Source organism: Schistocerca gregaria, chromosome 7 (assembly GCF_023897955.1).
Source record: "Schistocerca gregaria isolate iqSchGreg1 chromosome 7, iqSchGreg1.2, whole genome shotgun sequence".
In the NCBI taxonomy this organism is placed as follows: Eukaryota; Metazoa; Arthropoda; class Insecta; order Orthoptera; family Acrididae; genus Schistocerca; species Schistocerca gregaria.
This window is the reverse complement of record NC_064926.1, coordinates 255,584,703-255,611,527: the sequence shown is the minus strand read 5'-3', so window position 1 is coordinate 255,611,527 and position 26,825 is coordinate 255,584,703. Positions and strand designations below refer to the sequence as shown.

General features: G+C 42.3%; 1 protein-coding gene across 2 annotated transcripts in view; it reads left to right on the top strand.

Annotated features, from left to right (window-relative positions):
• The window catches only part of LOC126281690 (TNF receptor-associated factor 3), a 280,376-nt gene that overhangs the window by 90,893 nt on the left and 162,658 nt on the right, over positions 1 to 26,825 (top strand). Inside the window, exon 1 of one of the 2 annotated variants that reach the window (XM_049980856.1) lies at positions 1,717 to 1,827. The exons of the other annotated variant lie outside the window; for it this stretch is intronic. The gene's annotated coding sequence lies outside the window, so the exon portion shown is untranslated. Of the gene's footprint in view, positions 1 to 1,716; positions 1,828 to 26,825 lie in introns of those variants that run through there. 2 annotated transcript variants of the gene reach the window in all.

The following is a 26,825-nucleotide window of genomic DNA, read 5'->3' as shown; positions in this document are numbered from 1 at the left end:
TGATGACGCAAATATTTCCAGATTCAATAAATAAGTAAACGTTGCATGAATCTTCATTATGGCATTGCCACATGTTACACAGCACATCAAAGAGCCGATAACTTGACAGATAAATTACATTACTTCATGTCACACAAAAGTTAGGTGGACAGCGATTATAGTCGCCTGACGCATCTGTTGAGTCCTTAGAAACACATGTTTTCCAGTTTACTTGTTCTGAGCTGCAAAGGGCGACCTGCGATAATAAATGCAGCATGTCATTCTCAATGGAGAGAAGTCTTCCGAAGTAAAAGTGATTTCAGGTGTACCGCAGGGGAGTGTCGTAGGACCGTTGCTATTCACAATATACGTAAACGACCTTGTGGATGACACCGGAACTTCACTGAGGCTTTTTGCAGATGATGCTGGGATGTATCGAGAGGTTGTAACAATGGGAAATTGTACTGAAATGCAGGAGGACCTGCAGCGAATAGACGCATGGTGCAGGGAATGGCAATTGAAAATCAATGTGGACAAGTGTAATGTGCTGCGAATACATAGAAAGATAGATCCCTTATCATTTAGCTACAAAATATCAGGTCAGCAACTGGAAGCAGTTAATTCCATAAATTATCTGGGAGTAGGCATTAGGAGTGATTTAAAGGAATGATCGTATAAAGATGATCGTCGGTAAAGCAGATGCCACACTGAGATTCATTGGAAGAATCCTAAGGAAATGCAATCCGAAAACAAAGGAAGTAGGTTACAGTACGCTTGTTTGCCCAATGCTTGAATACTGCTCAACAGTGTGGGATCCGTAGCAGATATGGTTGGTAGAAGAGATAGAGAAGATCCAACGGAGAGCAGCGGGCTTCGATACAGGATCATTTAGTAATCGGGAAAGCGTTACAGAGATGATAGATAAACTCCAATGGAAGACTCTGCAGGAGAGTCGCTCAGTAGGTCGGTAGGGGCTTTTGTTAAAGTTTCGAGAACATACCTTTACCGAAGAGTCAAGCAGTATATTGCTGCCTCCTACGAATATCTCGCGAAGACACCATGAGGATAAAATCAGAGATATTAGAGCTCACACAGAGATGTACCGACAATCTTTCTTTCCACGAACAATACGAGACTGGAATAGAAGGAAGAGCCGATAGAGGACTCAAAGTATCCTCCGCCACATACCATCAAGTGGCTTGCCGAGTATGGATGTAGATGTAGATGTAGATAGATTAGAGAAGCTAAACTCACTTGTCAAGATCGCTAATAATAACCTTTATTTAGAGAATAAAGATTGTTATTAGCGACCTTGGCAAAGACGATTAGCTTCTCTTGTCTAACAAATGTTTTTGAGGTACTGGAACCAATGGAAGAAAATGTTGCCATGTTTAGTTCTAACGCATACAATAGCGTATAAATTTTGAAACTGAGTATCTTGAAGAAGGGTAAAACGGTCTGTACGAAATTGTTTTACATTAACCGTCTTCTTCAGGACTTAACGGTTGTCCTCGTAGCTGTATGCAATCCAGAGAGCTTTCGGCTTCACAAGGCAGAAACACAGGTGGCCGTTGCCTACAGAGCTAAACTCCGGGGAACGTTTCTATCACAGCAGCGTTTCAGTCCCGCGTGGTTACGCAAGGTGCCGATGAAGTTCATTTGCTGTCGATTACTTCCAGCTGGCTTCCATTACTTTCTGATATTGTTCGATATGATCTGCTTGAACTTGGCAGAGGCATTCTGTTACACAGTTAAGGGCGGCCAAATGTGCCGGGTCGCTGGAGCTCACTCGAGTAATTAGCTTCGAGATCGATGGTTTCACTTCCACGGCAAGCGGAGATATATGAGGTATTTCATCGTTCCACCTTATTTACCGCTTCATTCGGCTGCTTCTGCTTTCTTTCGTGGTATTATTTCTGTAAATTTTCTGACAGCTTCTTCACTCTGGCCGCTGATGCAACAGTGATGTGCCAGGACGTAGTATTGTAAGTGTTTCCAATCAATCTGCCTGACTAGCTGTCTTTTATGTGGCGTATCCATAGCGCATTAAACAAAAGAAGAGGGTTAACAATAGAGCGATGAAAGCAAAATGGGGAAGGCACTGACCGCTGGGAAAGATTCAAAAAATGTCAGACACATTTGCATGCTCGAGTGAATATAGTAATGGAAGACCGTCTGCTATACGATCAGAGAAGCGAGATATAAAATGAGTACGCTATGTTTGAAAAAGACGGAAATGACTGGGAACACAGAACAACAGAGAGAACTTTACTGTTGTATTGTTATATAACTGTATTTAACTCGTCGTGCATTTTATAAAACCAAGATCGATTGCGGTCAGTCGATCTGGTCCTAATCCATTTCTTCTAATGAAAGCTGTTTTGTTTGCCATAACCTACATTCTGTATAATAAGATTCTGGCCAAAATTCTTGACTCTAGCTGTTGCTTTTCATAATGGTAGTTTTCCTTATATTGTCTTTATCAGATCTCTTCGCGTGGTTAATGTTATCGTGTTTTGTTTATCTTCTAGCAATTATCCCCATATTTGCTAACATATAGTGGTAGCCAACACTACCTCTTATTAGCAGTAACAGAGGGGGTTTTCTGGGGAATGACTTTCTCAAATCCTACAAAGCCAGAAATCAGAACCCGGTTCCACCCAATTTTAAGAATTTTTTTTAGGAAAAAAAGCATTTGAAGCAACTGAAATATTTCAGTCGAAGCAGCAGATCAAAATATATTACTTCTGACAGCTAGTTTCACTTAAACGACAGTATTTTAATTACTATTAACTAATAAAAACATGGATGAAGACATATCATAATATTTTAGTTAGACGATATCTATTTACAATTTTGTAACCCATCGCTAAACGGAAAAGTCTACTTTGTATCATGATAACATTGTGTAAAATTTTTAGTTTTGCATTTTTCTATCGACTTTTGTTTTAGTGCGCCTCTAGCCCGTTCCACCCTCGTTACCCTGGTTCAGTCAAGACGCCAAAAACAAAACGTGCATGACACCAGAATCTGCAATTGATGATGGATCCCCAATGTCGCTGCGAGCACTGCACTGTCTGTATTATTATCCAGCAACACACTCTCAATTTACCCTATATTTCAGATATTACACTTGTCGTAATTCCGAAAGAAGGTTTGTCTGGCGCCATGAGGATGGCGCCACTAGGTACTAGAACAAAACCAGTAGTCTCATCACCATCACCATGATTCACATGAGCCCCCACTAATAGGGTAGATTGTCGTACTCTCGTGGATATACTCAGCCTGCTTACATGTTGCTTCCGTTTCTGCTTGTATGTGTCGACTTTTCTTTGGTATTACAAATATCTTACGCCCATTTCTAATATCTCCATATCTCATTCTATCTTCTAGGTTACATCCTTTAGCTCACCTGAAGAATTTAATTTCTAACTTCACTATTCGATTTGTGTCTTCCCCGTCTGCTATCTAAATCGTAGGCCCGTAAAATAGCACCGGAATAGTATGTTAAAAAATTTCTGTTCCTTTCTTTCTTTGTTCAAAGTTCTTTTCATTGTTCCACGGGAACCCTGAAATTTTTCTGGTTTTTTTATGTCTTTCTCGTAATGAAAAACGGTCGCAGTCCAGATAGTTAAGTAGTTAAAATGACCTACCTGCTTGGCTATATTGTTTTCTCTCATATATTATTTTTCTCGTACTAGGTTACTTGTGTCTTTTCTATAGATATTATGAAATTATGATTTTGGCCATTTTTTTTAATTTAAGAACATTTATTTCTAAATCATCTCCTGAAGTGCCTATTATAGTCTGGTTGTCAGCAAACATTAATGTGTTTACGTAAAAGTCCTTACCTAGTTTTATTCCTTTGTTGTTTCTTGCTTCCCCATTCGATTTTAATCATGTAATTTGTATAAAAACTGAATAAAATTGAAGAAAAACTGAAAACTTTGTTAACTCTTTGGTTCGTTATAATGCCAGTCTTACTTATTTTTTTCCTTGCGTTTATTACAGATTTTCTTACATATAAGCATCTAACGTTCTACTGGAAGTGACGTTCTTGGAGTTCCATTTTCTTGTCATATAGAGCATAGTTTCGTTCTTACATAAGTTTTCGGATAGAGTCCGCCTTTAGCAAAACACTCTTTTGTTTTTTAACCCAAACATGTTTCACTGCAGTTACAGCCTCTTCAGTGGGCTTTTATTTTATGGCTCTTAAAGATAATGAATATACTTTACTGTTTGTATACATGCAACTATTAGTTTTAAAATCGTAGTTACAGATATTCTGTTTAATTTGTCAATCGCCTTGACGTAGTCGAGAAATACAATGTGTCATTATTAAATTTATTAAATTTATTTATCAGTAACTTCAAGGCAAATGGATTTCCCATTGTTGTTTACGTAAAACTATATCCACTCTGGTCTTCAGTTAGAACTGTTACAAAAAAAATGGCTCTGAGCACTATGGGACTTAACATCTGAGGTCACCAGTCCCCTAGGACTTAGAACCACTTAAACCTATCTGACCTAAGGACATCACACACATCCATGCCCGAGGCAGGATTCGAACCTGCGACCGTAGCAGTCGCGCGGTTCCGGACTGAAGCGCCTACAACCGCTCGGCCACCGCGGCCGGCTGAATTGTTACATCTGTCGATCTTGACATTACAGCTAAAATTTTTGCATTCACTTTATATCCAGCTATTAAAACGCTTATTCCCTTATAATTATTACACTTTTGGTTCGATTTCCTTTCTTAAAAATTGAGTACAAAACTGCTGTTGACTAATTCTCCGGTATTCTAGGTTTCTCTCAGGATAAATTTGGGAATGTAAAAATCTTAGTTTGAGGAGAATTCCATCGTATTTCGTATAACTCGCTGTTACTGCCGTCTATACCAGTACCCTTTCTGTTTTCCATTGGTTTTAAAGCTTCTTCCGACTTTTCTAATTTCAGTACTTTTAACCCTATCTCACCTTCCCTACCTTTCTGTTCGTTCCATGAAGGTCGCTGATAATTAAAACAAACATCTCAATATGCAGTCGATGGTAACATTAGGAAGACGCTGGTAAGCACTACATGTATATAGATTCCGATTTCAGTCTTTGCTTGGGATGAATTATCCATTCAGAAGACAAGCTAGAGGATCCTTCTTTTTAAAAATGTTTTACATCCTTTCTTTGCATGCAAGAAGTGGTCTACCACAGATGTCCGTGATTTCCTGGTTGTTTTATGTCTTAATTATTTGGCTTTCACAGAAGTAAGTGAAGCCGGGTATTTACTAAATAACTGTTAGTTAATGTAGCACTGCAGTATCTGTGGCTTCGATTTAAATTCCATCTCACCAGTTAACAACATAGGAACAGGCATTTTGTATAAAGAAATTGGAGAGTTGATATGTAAAGGAATATGATAATATTATAGTTTTCGAACTGTGTAGCAGACGAAACCGCATTTGCTTCGATTACTAAATATGGAAAATGGGCGTAGAAAGACATATATTAACGACTCAAGTTACTTTTGCCAAGCAATGTCAAACGTTTCCAAGGAACAAAAAATTGTAACGTACATTTTCAAGAACCCTCGTGTCGTAGATAACCAAAAGAAAGGGTCGTGGGCTACGGTAATATGCTAATGTAGACGGTCGTGTACACTAAGTTCACCTATTCTGTTTGAATTCGACACACACCTTTCAAGCTCCTCCATTTATACGGTCATATGCGTTAGAGTGTCGCACATGCCAAGCTTTTCAATGTCGTCCATTCTTATTAGGACTGCCTATTGGAATCATACGATCTCAGTGTAGTATTTTACAATCCTCAAATTAGAGTACTTTCTGGTTTCCAAAATTATACGGTATTATTTATTTAGATTTCCACAACGGATTGTACAAATATTCACTGTTCGTTTTCCCCATTTCATTCCTCGCTTTCCGATACTTTCTCAGCAATTAAGCGTCTTATTCGGCTGTTGTAAATGTAGGGCGCCAAAGTGTTACTGTGTCGTATTTGTTTCCAATGAAAAATGCCAATGCTGGTAGGAGTTAACGTATAATTTTGGTGGCATTATACTTTAAGTTTTTCGAAGATTAATTGTTTTGTCCTCAAAGTATTTGTCATGGGTTTTTTGTTCATTATGTTACATGTTTATTGTTTCTGTCTGATTTAGTTAGCCTTTTTAGTGGATTTTATCAATATGTAACGTGTTTCCACACTGCACTTGGCACCTATCTCCATTACCTGTATTCCGTTGACATGAAGTTGGTACAGTGCTTTAATATCACAGTACTTGCAAATCTGGAATTAGCTCCCACATTACTCTGTATATTCTTCGTCTTAGTTTCTATGTCTTACTGCTCTTGCTGTCCATGTACTACAAATTTTTCTTGTTGGACACGGAGATGCTTCTATGGACGAACTTACACGCTGCGGCCACTAAATATCTCACGCTTTATTTTGAGACCAGGTGTAACTTACGGTCGCGGTTTTGTCTAGGACTACGCCTTTTTTCCTCTCTCGATGTAGTGTCTTTTTGTTTCTATTTTTGTGTCACCAGTCCACTGAATGGTTTGATGCGGCTTTTATTTACGTATTCCTGAATTTGCCAGAACATTTTTGTACTTCCCCGTTTTATCGATCAGCTGAAATATTTCTTCTGTTATCCCCGATTTCTCTGCAGTTACGTTTCTTGTACCACTGTTTTCTTTACAACTTCTGTGATTGACCTTTCCAGAGATGGCCATTCCTCTTCAACTGAACAGCTTGCAGAGCTGTTCATTATATAATGTCGGAGAAGTTCAAGCAAGTCTCTTGATTCTTTAGTAGTTACGTACCCCACTTCTTTGCACAACGATACTTCCTTACTAGTCTCTCACACTTAAGTCTATTTTTCATCATTACTAAATTGTTACCTCAGTCTATAGATACTGCTGGGTATGCTTTATTTTTCCAGTGTCTGATTTCGGAATCTTTTCCGGACCATTGGTTAATCTAAGTGAAATCTTCCTGTATCTCCCGGACTTTTCCACGTATAATGCGTTCAGTATTCTCATACTATTTCTCTATCTAATCATCTTGTGGTTGGGACGTTGGCCTGCCTACAGGAAATATTGTTTTCGGTGTTGGTTTCCTGTCTGTTCTGATGAGAACAGCCCGATCATTGAACTATTCTGAGTAACTTACTCTCTGCCCTAACTTCTTATTCATAGGATTTCTTCTCCTGTCATACTTTTTACTGCTGCTGTCTGTATTACCCTATACTCGTCAGACAAGAAATACTTGTCTTCTTTCAATTTCATTTCACTGACTCCTACTGTTTCTAAATTGTGTCACGTTTTCAGTAAAGGTTACTATCACAGTTAAATGCTGGCTGGTGTTCTTAATAAAAAGAATACTGGAAATCAATAAAAATAACTGGCATTTTAAGAGTGTGCAACGTTAACGTGGCGGCACTGAAAGAATTAATCAATTAATCATCTGCTCAGACAAACAACACTTTGTCGGGTAAATACAGTGATAAAACGTTTGGTCGTTATGGGTGGCACCAATCTGAGGCAGACAACAAGAAGTGTTCCGAGTGGAATCGACTTACTTTTAACGGTCCTTGGGACCTTAGGCCAATTTGTCGCGTTCCTACTATAGATAGTTTATTGGGGCACATAATTTACGTAGATCTTCAACTAATAATGAGACCGGTACGTATGACACCCGAAGAGCCTCCCCACGATGTCAGTATTGGCTCTTGAGCAAAAAAGGTTGACGACAATATTCTACAGTGTCACATGCTCCCACGCAGCTTTTATAATGTAATAATGAACATAAATAGCAGAACCACCCTATGCATGCTCATGTGGGCCCTGCTGTCAGACTAACACTACCAGCTCTGATCTTCAAATTCCTGTCGACACAAGGAAGCCCCGCGTCGCTTGTTTCTGCCAATTCCTGTCATGGAAATTTTATGTTACCATATATATTTGGGCATAGCTCAGGAGATCGCAAGATTCTGATATGGATGACGGAGTGAAACCAGGTCACGTCACCTACTATCCAAGATTCACGCCATTCCAACGTCACATTGTCCGTCCATGCAGACTGTAGGCTTTCTGCAGTGTTAGGTCTTAGATATCTGTTAGCTAACGTAAATGTTACAAATGATTCACCAGAGACAGAACTTTTCAACTATACACTCGCGAACTGAGGTTGAAGTACTTTTGAATAAACACAGTTATTCAGTACAGTAGACGGGCCGCCACAACTTTGATACCTTCCCTACCAGGTTCGCTACATCTAATCCAGATGGAACACAACTGGCGTGCTATGGGGCACCAGCTCCGCGCCCACAACAAAGCCGCACGTAATTTGTAGCAACTGCTGAACTTGTCCCTAAACATCTAGTGCTACATACCTCAGCAGATTTGCAGGGACTTGTCGGACTCATGACACGCAGACTTGATGCAGTATGGCGTTTAAAAGATGGACGAACACGCTATTACGCTGATGGTCAAAGTGCTGTCTCTCATTACTGTTGGTGACATAATTTATATATGGCATAAAGCACAAAATGCTACAGTTTTTCAAGTTGGGGAGTGGAATGCCAAAAGTTTCAACGTAGTAGGGGAGCTTATGGCCGAATTCACCAGCGTCAAATTAATTTAAATGTATCACAAAATATTTCTGTCTCTGTGAGTATTTTTGTTTGTACCAGCGCGGGAAAACTATATTCTTAAGAAACTCTTAACGGTAGTTGATGTTCTTGGATTCAGCTGTTAGATGCTAAACGTATATTATTAGAAAATAGAATCGCGGGCCACACAAATACCTAACTGGGGTCACATGCAGCGGCACATGGGGCACAATACAACAGACACGATTGTAGATGATCGAATCGTTTGTCGAGAAATGCCATTAAAAACATTGTTTATGATTACATTGTCACATTCCGGTCCACAGCGCGCTCGCTCATGTGCGTTGGAAGTAATTAAAGTGTCATCTGCCCATAACTTCAGAACTGTATCGTTATTTTGTGCAACGTATTAAGTGTAGAGTGAACTGTGATATGGAAAACCTCAGGAATCATTAAATACCGTCCCTTAAAAAAGTTTAACTGCATGCTCTTTCCTGAAATCCAAAGCCTCCGAATATCGCTATTAAAACGCCACGACTGAGTGCTACCATCGTAGCGAAGTGAGGTAAGGTTGTGAAGGTGATAAGATCTGCGAGACATGACAGTATTGTAAATCTCATACAACCTTGCGTGTGCGGCTACTCTATTACAACTTGAGGCCGGGGCACGTCTTGCCAACGCAAGAAGAGTGTTTACACTAATATTAGGGGCATGTCATAAAAACCTCCAGAAAGTATTAATGTTCCGGCACTAAATTCTTGGCTGTGGCTCCGCAGCTTACTGAAATATTCAGCACGCTGCAACAATCGAGTTCCACTGCTACGTACGTGCCTCGTAAAAGCTAAGAATACTCTGTCACAATGCGACAGATTAACACGCACATGCAACACTACTGGTGATTCTTGTTATACTCTACGACAGCAGCGCTCCAAGTGGCAAGAAAACAACAGTTTGAACACATTCTCGGATGAGTGCGAATAGTATCGCTTATACTGATTTGCAAGTTACTTTTTACAATGCGCAAAGTATGTAGTTCCATAAAAATCGACAATAACTAAACGACGACACTTCATTTGTTTTCCTTCGGTTTCCTAAGAACTCGGCGGTTATGAAACGGCACACAGCACATTAGTTTATTTACTAATCTCTTGTGACCAACAGATATTTATTGAATTTCGTTTCCTTTGAAGAATAAAAAGGTGAGTAGTAAACATAAGATGACCTGACCTTTTGCAGAAGGAAGGCCGGCCGCTGTGACTGAGCTTTTCTGGACGCTTCAGTCCGTAACCGCGCTGCTGCTACTATCGCAGGTTCAAATCCTGTCTCGTCCATGGATGTGTGATGTCCTTAGGTTAGTTAGGTTTAACTAGTTCTAAGTCTAGGGGACTGATGACCTCAGATGTTAAGTCTCATAGTGCTTAGAGCCATTTTAACAATTGTTGAGCAGAAGGAAGTCGTGTATAAATTCAGCAACTTGAAGTTTTCTTCTGTACACTTCCAGTCAACTCAGTGAATGTGGAACTTAGAAAACTTATGTGGAATGCTATACGTACATTACGTAACATACCAGATATGCCAACAAAACTGTACCTGAAGGTAAGACGACACAGATTTGACAGTAACTCGTTTCCCAACACTGAAGAGTCCAGTTTCTCTATTGTGGTTACATTTGAGCTACGAACGGAAATAATCTTCAACATTGAAAAATAGTTACATTCTCAGAACTTGTCGTGAATGGAAAGTGAAGTGTCAGAACATGGGAATCATTAGACTCTATACAAAATTGTTATGTGTCAAGGAAAGTGCCTGTCATAATAAGAACAAATCACAATTAAGAAGTTTGCTTCCCATGCATGAAATATATGTATATATTCTCTTGATATCAACAGTATTGCCTACAGTTACATTCGAAAATATTTTTTCATAAATAAATTGTAGCTTATGACACTATCAGTGAGATGCGGCTGTTTCTATATTTATTCCGCGATAATACATTTCTCTCGATAATTTTCTGGTGCTTGGATCTCTAAAATATAATAATTATTTCGTTAATTAATTGGAAAAAGAAGTAAAAACAAACGTTAATCTTAGGAAATATTAGATCAGGCTATCGTCCGCATCTGAGGAACAGATTAACTGAATAAAATATCTGCTTCGGTTGCCAGTGATGTCTTCCTTGCCGTAGTGTCGACGCGGACGCCACGGCTGCTGGTTCTAAGCTCCCAGGCGTCTGTTTCATGTGGGTGTGACCCGCATACCCCTTTACTGACCGTCCATACAGGCAAACATTTAAGTTTCCATAATCATTTGGTGGTACCTGAAGATAAGCTTCAGGCTTCGAAACCGGATTTATAATAAATAAGTCACTGTTAAAAAGTTAATCTCACGGTTGGTTTTCGCCTCTAGGGACGCTAGTGTCGTTCCAGCTATCAGCCGGCAACAATTATCACACCAGCTAGTGTCACGACTGTATATACAAAGATAAGAATAAGCGAATATAACTGAATATAGCTGATTCACTCACCATAATTAACACTGCTTATCACGTGTTCTGATTGAAACGATAAGAAACACATTTATACAGGGTGTTCAGAAATTACAGAGGGGAATAACCACATAACATTTTGAATAGGAATAATATTCTTAATAGGAACCAACGTCCGGAAACATACCTTTTCCATTCTATGACGGTTTCAATTCAGACTTCTAACACTTTCACTTCTGCTTGATGGACTGAATTATGTGTGATGCAGTACAATTATTCGAAAGGATACGTAACGTAATACTCATTTATCACTTAAATACATATTTTTTATTGACACTTAAACATTAACTGTGTACATTAGTCCAAAACAAAAATGAAACCAGGATACTCCACACACATAAAATGGCTTCATGTTTAAAATATTTTGGCTTACTCCTCTCTACACGTCTCAAAAGTTCATAACGTGATTTCCGAACACCCTGTATAGTACAATCACTCAATAACATAATCACATATTTGCTGAAAGCAATTCAGCTATATTCTTGATAAAATTTGCAATCAGTGCACCTTGTATTATGAAACTCCTAAGTCATTTTTAGCAGATTAGATATACGAAAAGAAGGGTGGCACGTTGACAATGTGGTCTACCCGGAAGGAACACAAAACAACGACGGCGAGAATACATTTCCTATTTCTTTCTTGTTTGACATTGTCAAATAGGGACACAGGCGATCTATTACGTTAAAATGTGAGAGCAAAAATTTCAAGTCAAGATTGCAACAATTCTTTTATTGTTAAATAGTTTCAGCTCATTGCCGAGCCATCGTCGTGTCTAAAACACAGAAAACTGCATTTAAGAGATGAGCAGTAGCAAAATACATTTAATTTTAAAATTTCCATTGTATCATACACAATATTAAAAGTTACTACTGAAATCGATGTATATACTTATGCATCCTCATAATCTGTTGAGCTGGATCGCTTTTGTTGTCATGACCAATTTTATAAATACAGCTTAGTGTAACAAAAATAAAGACGTACAAAAATATATTTGGTAAAGAGGTATAGCGCTGTTATCATGGCTAAAGTTCCTATATTCGACGTTGCATACTGTCCACAAATTCGTCAAGGCACTGTCGTAGTTACATAATTTACAGGTTTTGCCAGGAATCACATGTATCTCAAATACTCATACTACTACACTTGTAAAATAAGGCGACTGACGGCGGTAACAATAACATGGTCCAGGTGTGGATGTAAATAAGGCGATTCACTACAGGACCAACGAAATACCTGTATTAGGGTTTGTCAGAGGACATGCCACTGTGTAGTATCATTGCTACACGAAAGCACTAACTGCCGGATAGCTCTACTAACCAACGAATTTTTATAAAGTCATGACTCTATAATAATACAAAACATAATTTAAGGAAATGTGACATAACGAACTTTTTTACTAGATTTAAGGATAAAATACAATGAACTATTTTTAGTTTCCACAAATCGCTAGTAACCTTATAGCTCACATGAGCTGTTAGTCTAAGAAATATACACACATAAAAAAAAACTTTGCATTACATCGGTTCCGAGAGTTCCGGAACCTGTACAGGAAATTGGAACAGAGATCAACATGAACATCATTTCGGCCCTTTTTATTGCTCATGAGTACCACACATTGCATGTTGTACCACCATACAGCGACACCTTCAGAGGTTGTGGTGCAGATTTCTGTACACACCAGTACCTCTAATACCCAGTAGTCCGTCCTCTTGCATTAATGCATGTCTGTATTCGTCGTGGCACACTATCCACAACTTCGTCAAGGCACTGTTGGTAGAGATTGTCCCACTCCTCAACCCCAGAGAGGTCGGTGGGTCCCGTCGTCCACATACAGCCCTTTTCAATCTATCCCATGCATATTGGATAGGGTTCATGTCTGGAGAAAATGCTGGACGCTCTAGTCGAGCGATGTCGTTATCCTGAAGGAAGTCATTCACAAGATGTGCACGATGGCGGCGCGAATTGTCGTCCGTGAAGACGAATGTCTCGCCCATATGCTGCCGATATGGTTGCACTATCGGACGGAGGATGGCATTCACGTATCGTACAGCCGTTACGCGCCGTCCATGACCACCAGCGGCATACTTCGGACCCACATAATGGCACCCAAAACATCAAGGAATCTCCACATTGGTGCACGCGCTGGACAGTGTGTCTAAGGCGTTCAGTCTGACAGGGTTGTCTCCAAACACGTGTCCGACGATTCTCGGGTTGAAGGCATATGCGACATTCATCGGTGAAGAGAACGTGATGCCAATCCTGAGCGGTCCATTCGGCATGCTGTTGGGCCCATATGTACCGCACTGCATAGTGTCGTGGGTGCCAAGATGCACCTCGCCATAGACGTCGGGAGTAAAAGTGCGCATCACGCAGCCTATTGCGCACAGTTTGAGTCATAACATGACGTCCTGTGAACGCACGAAAAGCATTATTCAACATGGTGGCGTTGCCGTCCGAGTTCGTCCGAGCCATAATCCGTAGGTAGCGGTAATCCACTGCAGTAGTAGCCCTTGGGCAGCCTGAGCGAGGCATGTCATCGACAGTTTCTGACTCTGTGTATCTGAGCAACATCGCTTTGATTTACTCCGAGACGCATGGGCACTTCCCCTGTTGAGAGCCCTTCCTGGCACAAAATAACAATACGGACGTGATCGAACAGCGGTATTTACCGTCTAGGCATTTTTGAACTACAGAAAACACGAGCCATGCACCTCCTTCCTGGTGGAGTGACTGGAAGTGATCGGCTGTCGGACTGGAACTTCCGCTTCGGTTGCTGGCCACCAATCAACTTCCGGCCTGCTCCGGTGTGTCGCGAGACAGCAACTTGTGACCAACAAACTACACTCAAAACAAGCCTGGAGAGCGTCCCATAGTACGACCTGCGTCACCCCGTCGCTCGTCCGGCGCTAGGCGCTGCCGCTTCCTGTGGTGGCTGAAGTTATAGTCGCCCTACTTCCCCATCCCACTGACCAACACATCCAGGCCCAACCCACTGACGCGCACAGTGCCGTCCACAACGGCGATTCCTGACCTGCCGCTCAGGGACTGGGTGTTGTGTTGTCTACATCATCATTTCATCCCAATCGGGAGCGCAGGTCGCCCAATATAGTGTCGAATGTAATAAGACCTGCACCAAGGCCGCTGGACCTGCCCCGCAAGGGGCCTCCCGGCCAATTACGCCAAACGCCCATTTCCATAACTTTTATAGATATTTTGACTGTGACAACAGATAAAGTTGCTTCCAAGAAAAATCATTGCCTCATAGCGAAACTTTACCGACTAAATTATGGGAGGCTAGCGTGGACGCACAATCAACAACAGCAAAAGATAATTTTATCGGCTTACAGAACTTACTGTGCTCAAAGGGCTTGAGTAATAACACGCGTACCACTTTTATTGAGAATGTTCGCTTTACTGAACTTTTTTCTAGCCCTTACAGTTTGATAGTTATTTTGCTCCGACACTTTAATGTCCACATAAGGTTTGCAGTCTGGCTACCCAGTTCATTTTCTCGTCACAGACCAAGTGCACGTAGCTGTGTTCCTTAGCCTGTTTATTAGTGCTTTAGATCAACTGTTTGTTTACATATCTCCCAACTTTTCATTACTTGTCAGTTAGTGAATTTCCTGACTTTTCATACTTACGAATCTATACCAGAAAATACTTCTGTCCGCTCTCCAGTTAATCAGCCATCTGATTTCATCGTGTGTACTGAATTAGTGGTGCTTCAGTTTAACGTTCATCAAGCAGCTGTACCACACCCCCGTACGCGTCGACACAATGACAATTTTCCGCACGCGACAGAGGCTCGAACCTCCACCTTCACTTTAAACAATGTCGACGTGCACCTCGTTTAACGTTCCTCAATACAAGTGTGAGTCCAAGTTACTACTCTGTCTCCTTCCTTTTATACTGACATCCATGAAACTGCGAACACTAGTGCACTTCCATCCCAACATACGCCCCACTTTCAACTGCCATCATCTTCCCATTTCGCTTTAGGGGGGTAGGACGTCAAACGGGCCGACTTTGAGCAGGAGCGGCACCACAGGAAATTTTACTTTCTATTGTCTATACTTTTATAAATAAATTCATAAAACGGTTTCAACATGACCAGGAGAGATTGGGGATTCACACTCATAGCAGTGAAAGTTCAAAAACATAACAAAATAATTTTTTTTGCATGTGAAATTTCATCATCTGTTCGCTTACTATTGGCTGCATTTGTTGCTACAGGTACATTTTTCTTCACAAGTAAGAGAGATTCTTTGATGAATTTTGCACACCATACAAACCATACTTACAGGTGTATGAAACTCTAGAATTTTCCAAATCTATTGAAAACTGTTGTACAAATTGAGATAATTAACTACAAAATTTTATTTCTTTCTAAACATTAAGTTTAAAACGTAACAGCTCATTCATTTTTTCATAAATTAAATAGATTCTAGAATTTCAGACACCTGCACGTATTGTTAGTATGCTGTGCAAAATTCATCAGACAGTCTCTCTTACTTAGGAAGAAAAGTGTAGGTATAGCAACAAATGCAGCCAATAGTAAGTGAAAAACTGATGACATTTCACATGCAATAAAACATTTTTTATTATGTTTTTGAAGTTCCGCTGCTACGAGTGTGAATCCTGAATCCTGGTCATGTTGACAAAGTTTTATGAATTTACTTGTACTGGTACAGACAGTGGAAATTAAAATGTCCTGTGGTGCCTCTCCTGCTCCAAGTCGGCCCGTTTCACGTCCTACCCCACTTAAAACGCAGTTTACATGCTATCCTAACTGGGCACAGCATGTGGAAAAATAATTTACGACGATTTGTTATAAAATATAAATTTCCGAAACTTAACAATTTAATGCAATGAAAAACAACCATAAACAATTTACATTCGTATGAACAGAAATTGGGCAATATATATGAGAATGAATGTACGCTCGAAATAATTAACGAATAGGTAGTTAGAGGATATCGTCTAAAAGAACGGAAAATTACATGCTATTAAAATTTCCGTCTCAATGTTGTAGCGTCACGGTGTGATGTGAATGTCGACTCTCCCGTCACTAGTCCTGGCAGCTTCACCAGGATTACTGTTCTTCCACCCACTCCCCTATACCTTAGTACACGTACACACACACACACACACGCACACAGACACACACACACACACACACACACACACACACACACACACACACACACAGACTTGCGCGCGCGGCGCTCGCGCGGGAAGTCGGCTTATTGATCACTGGATGCTATATCAATTGAAACGTTCGTATTTCTCCTCACATATTTACGCTATCCTAAATGGCTCTAAGCACTATGGGACTTAATATCTGAGTTCATCAGTCCCCTAGACTTAGAACTACTTAAACCTAACTAACCTAAGATCATCACACATCCATGCCCGAGGCAGGATTCGAACCTGCGACTGTAGCAGTCGCCCGGTTCCGGACTGAGGCACCTAGAACCACTTGACCATAGCGGGCGGCGACTCTGTCAGAAACGGAGAAGAATTACAGTGATATGGGTAGCATACATGTGACACACGGTATTACAATAGTAGTGTAGCGCAAAAGTGTAGTCAACACACTTGCATGACAATGCATATGGCTGGATCATAGGAAGTTTAGTGACCAACAGTATTTATAGCGTTGTCAGCTGCGATTTTGAGTATCACCCTAAGCATAGTTTAACCAACAGTGTGATTCGTTCAGTCATCTCGACTTAACTGCCCATTTGGCACCTTGCTGTTGTCTGTGAATCACGTATCTCATATCGCACTGTGTATCGTCGTCTACAAGTGATTGCTTTGTGGGCTCCGCGAGCCGCCTCAAACAATAGCAACACGTCGTTCGGCTTGGTCAAAGGATAATGCTCAAGGATCAGTCGCTGATACACTTCAAGAGTGATTATCGCCGTGTTTTGATCTACCGCGCCTCTGTGTACTTGATAACCCAGTTAATATTGCAGAAAAGGACACTTTAAGTAGCGCAAGTGTTCTTGTCACGGGCAATCACGTGGCGGGCATCTATGCTTCTTTATCGCCATCAGTCTGTGTTAGCAAAAACAGACATAATGTCTGATGGGATAGCAGCAATCAGTGATTGGACAATGTTACTTATAATCCGTCTTGATTGCAAAATTTTTATTCATTTTACCGGTTTCGGTGCATCCAGAACCATCTTCAGATCTGATACTTTGGTTACAGAAGTAACCCGTCCAAATCTAGCAATTTTCACATGCTGCGTGTGAAAGTTGCTAGATATGGACGGGTTACGCCGGTAACCGAAATATCAGATCTGAAAATGATTCTGGATGAGCCGAAACCGGTCATGTGAAAAAAAAAATTGCAATCAAGAGGGATTATAAGTAACAATTCTGTGTTTGGGTTGGCCACTAACCTTATCTTCGGGAACTGCAAACTTCAGGAACTTACTGGAAGAGAGTTGCATTCCTTAGAGACTAATGTAGAACATAAATGAAGAAACGTTGATATTGCACTGCAGAGCAGGAAATAATAACATACTTCTATCAGTCGCTTTCTCGGCTGTTCTGTTTTGCAGTGAGCCCTTCGAAATTTGACTAAAAGCTGTTGAACACAGTTCGGAGAAGTTGGTTCAAGTCTTCGTCAGTCCCGATCTGTATTTGGACATAACGAGCTTAAGTTACTGATTCACACACTAATGGTTCCAGAAATTGGAATAACATTTTTTGAGAAGTTAACTTCTTCCAAACAATAATTGAACAACCAGTTCGTTTCAGGCCTTCCAGTTCTTTCCTCTTACAAGACAAGCAGTTCCAGCTATACAGCTGCTGAATACTTTATGATTGGCGGTGAAACGTGACGGTCATGCACCACAATTCCAATAGCAAACGGACTTTCTGGGAGTGAATATGAAGATTTAGATACCTTCGGATCATAAACTCTGCAATATATTTCTCCTGCGAGGTGAACAGTTTCAGACAAATGATCTTCAATTCCCACTTGAGCTTCAGGAAGGTGTTCAGTAATTTTCTTCACATATTTAACGTTGATGAATGTTTGATTTTCAAGATCGTTTTGAAAAATATCAATTTTGTGCGAAAATTAAACAAAAACTATCTTTCCTATCAACAGCAACGACTTGCTTAGTATTTATAATTACTTAAAATTATACGAAATAATGGCTGCACCTAACAACGACTGTATGAAATCAAGCTGAGTTAAAGGTTTTGCTTCTTCTAGCAGAAATTGTGTTAGTTGATACAGTAACAATAAAAATGGGCCTCCAATACTGCCTACCTACTAGAAAGTACCAAGATACGGGGTGGTTATTATTAAACTTTCGCTACTTAAGCTAGTGTAGACGGAAAAAAATTTACCATATGGGTACCCACCTTTATGGCAATGATGTTGAGAATGTGATCTGCAAGATTTACGTTACGAGTACGTTAGTGTAATGACATGCCGTTACGCAACGGTTCTAGTACGGCGACGTAGGGTTGCAGACAGTCAACAAAGGTGCGAACAAGTGCAATGCCACTTCCCTCGGACGAAAACTGGAAAATGAAAGAAATAGCAACCAATACCCCAAAAATTTCACCAAAACAAGTTCCATATTCCATGAAAAGTGAACAAGTAATCAAAGTTCGATTTAACACTACTATTTGGATAATAACCAGTAACTGAAACAAGAACATTATACTTAGTAATTTATCAACTTACAAAAGATAGGTAGAATGGCAGTAAACTCAAACTCAAAATCATAGTAAATCGCAAAATCATTATAATTAAAATTAGCAAAGCAGAACCAACGATCTCAGAGAATACATCGTGTGAGTACTCTTTGAGAATCGTGAGTAATGGCTAAGGAAAATTTGATCCATTGTCACTACGTTACGAGAGTTAGTCGAAGCTGGTCAGACTTGTTTGAATACTAGCATATGTAGGCGCGGTTAGAATGTTTTTCGGGGATTGATAATTGCGATCTACTATGACGCAGTGAAACGAAGCATTGACTTCAAATGTAACATCGTTTAGAATTCAGATAGAGGACTACTTCATATTAGACTGAAGTGAAGTTTTTAATTTGATAACTCGAACTCAACTCTAGTTGGACATTGAACAGTGATAGATAATTAACTGCATTCGTAATTGCAAATGGTCTCTGAATCTTGACAATAGCTTTAAAGCAGATAATTTATAATCGCCCCCCTCACACCATCACCACCACCACCTGGGAAAGCTTCTTCCTCACGGGCTTCTTAGGAATTGATTGTTATTGTGAAATAAACCACCCTTTCGTGCAAATTTACGCATTTGTGATTCCAAATTACAAATTTGTTTAGAGACATAACTGTGATCTTTTGCGTTGTGCGATAATATTTCACTGAAGTGCTCGGCGCATATATACAAACTCTTTGACGTTAGGAAGCAATCGCAATGTTACGACTTCTTAGAGATTTGAAATTACAACCAAACTATGGGGATGTTGGTGTTGGTGGAACTGAATTGAATTTATTATTAATATTTTAATAGCCACTGTTAAACCATCGAATATTAACGAGTTAATTACGACGAGTAGCGTAATATTGGTCACAATTAGTGAAGTAAATATCACGCACACGTCGAGAGTTCAGTTCAGCACTGCTTTTTGTAACGTTGTCTTTACCTAATAACCGACTATCACCGAGTTTTAGCCAGGGCCGATCAATACTAATCTATCAACTACCAGCTAGAAAATCCGGTGACGTTACACAAGGTAAGCAGAGATTTATTTGTAAAGCTGTTTTATCAAAACAACAGCATCAGTGCTGCATGTATTGACCCATTAAAGGAATGTGAAGAGGTTGCGCATCGGGGGTTGAAAAAGATGATTCGAAAGTTCGAATTAGCTGGTGATTTAGGAATTGCTCCTGGGACAGGCCGATGAACAACTGCGACACGTATAATAATTGTTTAAAAAAGTTATTCCGGCGTGGCTGATAATTCTTAAGGCAACGTGTGATCTTCAAGCAGTGTCACGACAATTGAACATTCCATCGTCCACCGTTGTTTCGCGCACCAGCAGAGGACTCTCTAGTGCGGTTCCAGGCTATCATGGATGCAGATAGTCGTCACTTTGCGCAACGTCTCTACGTCACACTGAGCATAGTCTGTAACCTGGAATCTAGACTTACTACGCGATCAACAAATATTATTCTCTCATGTGGAAATTAAAATGTGCTACTTTCAATGGTTCATTCGTTTTTTTTCTTCTGCACGTACTTACAGATGTTTTTCTCGACGTTTCATTGTCCTACGCTCACTTGTTCTTCTCATGGGTGGTCCTTTAAAATAGCGGAAGTTTAATTATAACCATGCTGTACATTACCGATCTCGTCATTGTACATTTCTTATGTGAAGGATTTGAATTGTCTGTGTGTTTTGGCGTTCAAGGAACTGTAATTGCCAATTCATGTGACTATGTGCACAACACGCAAATACTAGAAATATCTGTGATGTATGGCGCTAAAGAAGTCAGGAAGGCTGCTCGTCTACAAGCCAACAAGAATCGTTCCAAATGGAGACAAGAGTCGCATGCGGCTCACAGGCCGCGTTGTGGCCATCCCTGGTCTATAAGGATATCATTCGTTAGCAGTTTTTTCATGTTTTTCGCGTTCCTCGTGGGTCTGCATCCAGTTTGATTTGAACTAACAGCATAACGCCATCACAGGACTAGACTGTCCTGTTTAGCTTAACTTGCGACGTAGCATTGTGCAGAAGGCCTGCGACCATTAGATGGATTCAGCCTGACCGCAGTTGATCCCAAAGACTTGCTTCCATCTCGTGGAAGCATAGTATCACTGCCTGCTCGGAGGCGAGAGAATAGCGCTGTCGATAGTCAAAGTAGGTACGCGGGCCAGATCGGAGATGAGGTGTCAGCATGCTCTGCTTTGTGACTCGGGTGCGATGTTGCCAAATTTGAATGATTTCATCTTGAGTTGACGAAGTCTTACTAGCCTCGTTGTTACATAGGGTTGTGCCGTAGGGCCTTTGGGCCTTTACGTGGGCAGTTGTGCTGCGTGTCCGTTGCAACAGTGGAATGTAGATGGGGCCGGCCGGTGTAACAGCTGTGTGCGGTGGCGTTCAAGGCCAAAGTAAGAGAAGTACGGTGGATTGAATTAGCATAATGGAGGCGTTTGCTAAGACTTTTCAGGCACTCGCAATGGCTGGATAACTGGCTCATGAACATACAGTGAAGGGAAAAAACTGCAACAACAAAAAAATTATTTATATGAAGTTAAAATCTTCTGGGTAATTAGGTCGCGTCATGTTTCTTCTAAAATGTTCTACGTTTCGACCCCTCTGCTGGGATCTTCCTCAGGATCTTTTGGTGTCCACTACTGCTGGAACACTGTCAGTGACGAGAGTATTCTGGCGTTTCTGCTGGAGAAGTTATAGTATTGGTTAAAATTCATATGGCTACCATTGGTGGGCCATAGTAATAGGTTAATATTCTCTCTCTGATGCAGATTGGTAGCTCATCTCCTGTGGATACCATTGGCGGTCCATCGTCATTGGCTAGAGACGCACTTTCCACACCTCTGCTGGAGAAGGGTTATTGTTTGAAATGCCTGCTACCGCTATTAGCTGGTCGTCATCAGTGGCTAGATTCGAAACGGACAGAGCAAGAGAGGGGGAATGTTTACCCAAAATATTATTGTCCGCCGACGTGACTTGCAGCGCTTTGGTTATGCCGCTCACACACCGCGGCTGCGTATTTACTTTCTTGATTAAGGGGAGCCACGATGCCGGAAGCCTACAGCCGTCCTCTCTATAGAAATTAGAAAATTAGAAAATTTCAACCCCTTCTAGGCCTTTCTTCTATAAATGTTTGTTTCTTTAGGCAGTACACGTACGTTATTAAAATCGATGTCACAGCCACAGTTCTCGTGATGTTCTGCTATTGCCGATTTTGCGCTTTGTTTTTCTTAATGGGTTCTTTAACAGTTCTTCCCGTTTCGCTTATATACACTTTGCCGCAGCCACATGACACTTCATATACGCCTGCATTGTGGAGGTAATCAGGTGCATCCGTTTTCCGCCGGAAAAAGTCTTTTAATTTGTTTTGACTCAAGAAAGATGTCTGAATGCAATTTTTCTTTAAAATTCTGCTTATGCCGTCATTGACCCCAGAAACGAACAGTAACCTGACGAAGTAAGAAGGCGGTGCTTTATCATTCTTATTAGCGGTATAAATATTCCGCCTAAAAGCCCTGTCGATTGAATAACTGTCATACCCATTGGGCTTCAATGTCCTCTTTTAAAAATTCAACTCCGATTCCAAGTTGATGTCATCGCTGATGCGGGAGACACGTGAAGACAGTTTTGAGTACTGCTTGCTTCTGGGCTGGGTGGTGGTGCGAAATGGCATCTAAATACCTGTTTGTGTTAGCCGGCTTTCTGTACACTCTGTGATCTAGAGTGTTAACAGATCTTCTGTATATCAACACATTTGTAAACGGCAGACCGACCTCACTCTCAGCCGCCAAGGTGAATTTGATTTTGGGGTGCATTCAATTTAAGAAATTGTGGAACACGTGAAGTTCTTCTTCGCCGTGTGGCCGTATAAAAAATGCATCGTTCACATAGCGGAGCCAGCAAGAAGGCTTCAAAGGAGCACTACTTAACGCTTGTTGCTCAAAACCCAGAAGATTTTAACTTCGATGACAACGGCCACGAAAGCCTGCAGACTTGCCGAAATTTATCAGATCACTTTTAATATTCATGTGGATCGCTTCACATGTTTTATTATTTACGATCAATTGATCAACTGACTCTTTTTGCTTTACACTGATATTTTGTCTAAATCATTTTGCACTTGGTTTTGATCTTCTCATGGTTTTACGAGACTGTAAGTGACAGTATCCTCTACAAAAAGCTATCATGGCTGCTCACATTGTCTCCTAAATCGTTTTTAGTAGATTAGGAACAGCAGAGAGCTTGTAACACTTTCCTGAGGAACGCCAGATATCACTTCTGTTTCATTCGATGACTTTCCGTTAGTTACTCCCCTGCAAAGTGTGACCCTTCTGACAGGAAATCAGGAATTCAGTCGAACAGCTGAGACGATACTCCATAGGCATGGAATCTGGTTAGAAGTTACTTGTGGGAAATCATGTCAAAAGCCTTCTGGAAATCTAGAAATATGGAATCAGTGAGAGGTTCCCTGTCGATAACACTCATTACTTCGAGTGATTTTTTTTTAGGAAAGGATGGGGCCCCTCCACGCCCGCACCAACGTGGTGATCAAACCAGAAGTTCTACTGTCACCTCCGTAAGCATGTTAGTTTTGAATCAGGCGTCACAGGATGCAGGCTGTGATGTTGTCCATGCGTCTGGGTAAGACATTAACATGGTCCATCAGGAGATAGAAGTGGTCGAAAGCGATCGAAGGGTAGCGGTTGTAAGGGCAGAGGGAAAAAAGTGCCAAGGCCAGCGCCAAGGGAAAAAAACCTCTGCGACAGTAGGACGGTAGTAAGGGCAGTAGCGGCTTGCTAGCTGCGATAGAGCATGCAGGGTGAGGTCGGTTAGCGTGAGGTATCGTGCATCGTTACCTATGTGCTGCGTGTCCGTTAGCTGGGTCAGTCCGGGTGCTGCGGCTGGGCTCGCTTGTAGTCTCCTGGGCCGGCCGCAGTGGCTTCCTCCCTGTAACATAAGAGTTCGGCGCGGCAACGCATGCGTTGCTGTTAGGCCCTCTGCTGCGCCTTGTCGTCGGAGACTTGGTGCAGGCTGGTGCAGAACGGCAGCGAGGCTACCGTTCAGCGTCCTCCTCTACTGCACGCCGCAGCCCTTTCGCAATGTAGCTTCAAAGAGCTCCGTTTGTTCGAAGAGCTGCGTCAGTTCAGCGTCCGAGGAAGTATTGCCGATCGCTCGCGACTCGGCGATAAAGGCTGCCCTTTAGGCTTCTCGATCCGTTGCGGGACCCGCTCCCGTAGCGGTCTGCGTTGCCACCGGTTAAGTTGGGGCGGCGGTTTTCTTCTTAGCACCTTTCACCTGCGGTGCTGCTGGGGCAACCGCTGGCTCAGGCGCGCGGACGTCCTTCTGCGAGGTCGCAGGAGTGTTCGCAGGTACTACTGCGCTGGGGCCTTGGGCGAAGACTGCTCGCAGCTGCCTCAAGGCCTCTTCTTTCTCTGCAGCCACGGCGGCTGCGAAGGCAGCCCTCTCTGCCGCAATGACGGCTCTGAGGGCTGCAGTGGCCTCGTTCACGGCGGTGTCGAGTTCTACGTCACGTATCTTCTCGGGAGCGCGGGCTGCGTCCTGGCCGCCCGTTACCAAGCGGTCTTCCCTGCTCCTGGCAGGTGGAGCTGCTGCTACGCCGTCCCTCTGCTGCGCCGGGCTGTCCTGCGCCCTACGCCGTTTCCGACGTCGTCTTCGCTTCTTCCGCTGCGTCGGTGCGGCCGCGGCCGCCTCGCCGCCCCCGGCACGGCTGCTGCTTGCGAAAGCCGCACAACCGCGCCAACTGGCGACATGCGGGCCGCCACACCGGACACAGGTCGGCAGAACGTTGCTGCCGCGGTCGCAGGCGCGGCTGTTGTGCTCCCCTGAGCACTTGACGCACCGCACGGCGTTGCGGCAATACTTCGCAACATGGCCCTCGCCCTGGCACCTGAAGCACTGGGGCTGGGGGTCCATGGCGGTCGGGAGAGCCTCTGACGTCACCGGAAAGCCCGGCAGCTTCCGCAAGTCGAAGATGTCGCTCCCGCCGTCGACTGTTTGCACGGTCACGGCATAGAGCGGCGCTCTCTTCTTGTTGGTCCGCAGCCCTTCCGGGACCGCTGCCTCGTCACAGCACCAAGGTAGCCCCCTGAGGAGTGCCTAGGTCGTCTTCACCCTTCCTACGGAAGGTGCCTTCTCACGCGCCGGCGGCGCGTCCACGATGTGGTCGGCCACTGCAACCTTGATCGCCCTGTGGTCTGCCACGTTTGCAGCTCGCACGCAGATCAGTGAGTCTGTATCGACAGACTCGTAGACCACTTCGTTCCGAGCGTAGTTCGTCATGGTGTCGAACAGCGCTGTCCACCCACCTTTACACTTGATGTACAAAGGGGGGACAGGCCGCGACTCGTCTTCTCGGGAGTTCCTTGCATGGTCGGCAGACTCAGTGAGCTGCGCAACCGAAGGACCCTTCGTAACGGCAGGTTTCCTCTGCGAACCCTTCTTTCCCATGCTGTGAGGCACGGAACACGACAATCTGCACGCGTTGTGAAAACAACGCACGACAATTTGCTCTCCGCTGCTCCCACAGCACAGAAACCTCTTCACGAGCTCTCAACGGCCGAGTTAGCGTACCGCGCAACGGCAGCGATGCGCTCGCCTCGCTAGCTCAGGCCGCTCTACTTCGAGTGAATAAACAGCTACGTCTATGTTGACTAATTGTCAAAATCGTTTTCGTCGAGGTGATTGATAATGCTCCATAATCATACTGGAAATCAACGTTAGTGATATGGCCCGTAATTCAGTGGATTATGTCAGTTTCCTCTCTTGAGTATTGGTGTGATCTGTGAAACTTTCCAGTGTTTAGGTGCGGATAATTCGTCGAGAAAGCGATTGCAATGTATGGAACTACTGAAACAGCATATTCTGAAAGGAACCTCACTGACATACAGTCTGAACCAGACTGGTGTCCTTTACATAAGATGAAAACTCTTTGGGTTTTCTGCAGATTTCTAGACATAGTTTCATCGTAGAAACTATTAAAAGCAACTCGCATAGAAATAAGTGCTAAATTTCGAGCTTCAGTAAAACGTCGCCAATCGTGGAGATCCTGCATACTCTGCATACTTTTTTCGTAGCTTCCGTGACAGCGCTCTGGCCTGTTTTTTGCCATGGGAGCTCAATACCAACTCTTACTGATTTATTTGGTATATACCTCTGAGGGTAAGGAATTAGGAGGTTCTGTACAGAATCGGAGAGAGAAGGAACTTGAGGAAGACACTGACAACGAGGGCATGTGTTAAGATATCAGGGAATGACTTCCGTGGCACTAGAGGGAACTTTAGAGGTGAAAAAACTGTAGAGGAAGACAGAGACTGGAATACACCCAGCAAATAATTGAGGACGTAGGTCGCTCAAGTGCTCCTCTCAGATGAAGAAGTTGGAACAGAATAGGAATCCATGGCGGGCTGCACAAAGCCAATCAGATGACTGATGACTCAAAAAATAAAAACAATAAAATAACTCAATTTTCGTTGATATTATTGTTTTAAATTGAAGCCGCATCTGGTCTGCGCTTACATAGACAGTTTGAAAGGCGTGTAGACTGTCTCCTACGAAGGCGTCATGCGCATTTTTATCTGATTTTTGAAATTGGTGTATTTTGCGTTTGCTATCGGTGGATTTTGATTTTACGGTTTGCAGTCTTTCCCAACGTCCTCGTGTTCAGTAATGCCTGTATCCGTTACGATGATCCCTATTTGCTCAGGGTTATCTATTGTTGTTTCGCAAACACTTACAATTCCATTAGGCTCCCGAAATAAGTTTTCTAAGTAGGTTTTGGAGGAAGCATTAAGTGCGATTGAGGAAGACGTTTTATGCCTTTCAATGAGATCAAACACAAGTTATTGCCAACATACCAAGGATGGATTGAAGTCACCTCCAAGTATAATTGTATGAATGAGGTACCAGTTTGTACGATTACAAAATA